A 2,325-nucleotide genomic window follows, 5' to 3' on the forward strand; every position below is an offset into this window, starting at 1 on the left:
TAATTTTCATGTCCCTAATTTTTTGTCGGAACCTCTCAAAGAAAATTTCAAATGAGAGAGAATTCAACGTCTTTTTGTAGCCATCCAGCAGTCCAATCTTCTTTTGTTTTTAAATTTTGCTATAATGTCAAAGTATATAAGTTGAATGTCTAACTTGTTAGGAAGAGCCAAACTTCACATTAGTTTGATATTATTCACTTTGAGTAAATAAATTCTAATTATTTTGCTCCTTCCTCCAAGAGGCCTCAGGAAATAGTGTCCTCCTCACTTATACCAATGACCTAATTTTAGAAATACAACAGGTGGGAAATGTCTATTCAATGCTCAACCATTCATGCTTGATGTTGTTAGAATAAAAGCTGGTGGTAACTTATTGGAATGGATGGGATGAAAGTTTTTTTTTTTTTTTTTTTTTTTGAAAGTTCTAGGAAGTTTTGATTTAGGTTCTAGAGTTACGTGAGCTTTTTAAAAGGCTTTGAAATTTCAAGTAGTTCTTTTGCTTGTGAGGGATTGGATGTTGTTCTCCTTTGTTGTCATATATTGGACAACTTTACTTAACTCTAGGTTAAAACTCTCTTCTCTGTTCTCAAACTTAGTAATTCTCAAACTTAGTAAGCTTATTTTACCTGGTAGTGCGTGCAGGTTGACAAATATGGTCTGACATTGGATTGTTTTGGGTCGTAGGTCCTAGGTCGCATGTACTTCTAGATTGGGAAGTTTTGTGGATGGCTACGATAAGTTTGGGCCACAGGTAGGTGCACTTAACTTTCTAACGAATTCTAGATCCAGGTTAATCCAACTTGAAACTAACTAGTGGATTCCTTCTTCTTATTCGCTGAGTTTCTTTCTCATTTTCTCTCTCTATCTTCGTACACACGCATCCGTTCTCCATCTCCTTTATGAAGACGGCTAATACACCCTCTGTTCACCACTAGCTTCAATTTTCTCCCTCTATGGTCGAGACAACACGAACTACTACACAAGATGGTAGCTATGATATAAAATAAGGAAGCTCGAACCCTGGTCTCCATAGATCCTTTTTGGATCAAGTAAGAGAAACGAAGGCTTATCGTCTTGATTTCTTATCATGGTTCTCCGTTTCGATTTTTGTATGATCTTCCTTCACCACCCTAAAGAAAATATCACGTTAATGGGCCTCCCGGATGACAAACAAAATTCTCTCTCTTTCGAAGATGTGTGGATCTTGCTAACTGAGGTTCGAAAATTTCTTGGTGGTTGAGGGTGTGAGGTGTTAAAATATCACCAATAGCCCAATAGGGTTAAGCCATTGCCTATCATCTAATATAAATACCCTCTACTCTAGTTAGTTTATCATCCCAAGAAATACGAAGCATAGAATGCAGTAGTAGAGTGTCTTGTAATCTTTTCTCGATTGGTCTTAATAAACTATGGAGTGTTTCCCACAAAGAGTTGTGTTCAATAATCTGGTATCAGAACGAGATTAGTGTAGGTTATCTGATCTCTTGGAATTCCTAGTATGCTTTCTGGTTGCAGCTTTGTCTGATCTTCCATATCATAAACGATTTCTTGAGATTATTAGTGTGTGAGTTTCTTTAGTGTTGTGAGTAGTCTGTGACTCTGCAAGTCTTGTGTCGAAAGAGCTTGTTTGGTATTACTGAGGTATAGCCAGCACGATGAATGATTTTCAAATTGTTGGAGGATTCAAGAAACTCAACAACAACAACTACAATACGTGGGCAACATGCATGATGTTCTATTTACAAGGACATGATCTTTGGGAGATCATTGGCAAGAGTGAAACTACGCCACCAGAGGATGATTCTAACGACTCCTTGTGCAAATGGAGAATCAAAGAAGGCAAAGCAATGTTTGCCTTGAAGACCCCAATCGGAGATGTTAGAGCACATTTGGGATGACAAGACACCTAAAGAAGCATGAGACACGTTCTTGATGTTGATCTCAAAGAAGAATAATACGAGGCTACAACTTCTGGAGAAGAGTTGTTGTCAATTTCACAATGTGACATGACGATTGCTCAGTACTTCCACAAGGTCAAGTAGATCTATTGGGAGATTACTGAACTAGACTCGAAGTTCGCCATTGTAGAATCTCGAATGAAGAGGATTATACTCCACGGATTGCGACCAGAAAATCGAAGCTTCATATTTGCTGTACAAGGATGGCCCACTCAACCATCACTTGTAGAGTTCGAAAATTTTTTAGCTGGCCAAGAAGTCATGGCTAAACAAATAGGAGGCATCACATGGAAGGGTGAAGAAGAAGCACTCTACACAAGTGAAAGTCGGAGCAATTATAGGCCGTCTACCAAACGTGGATACAAAA

The sequence above is a fragment of the Cucurbita pepo genome, chromosome 14 (genome assembly GCF_057944985.1).
Source record: "Cucurbita pepo subsp. pepo isolate OVF chromosome 14, ASM5794498v1, whole genome shotgun sequence".
Lineage (NCBI taxonomy): Eukaryota > Viridiplantae > Streptophyta > Magnoliopsida > Cucurbitales > Cucurbitaceae > Cucurbita > Cucurbita pepo.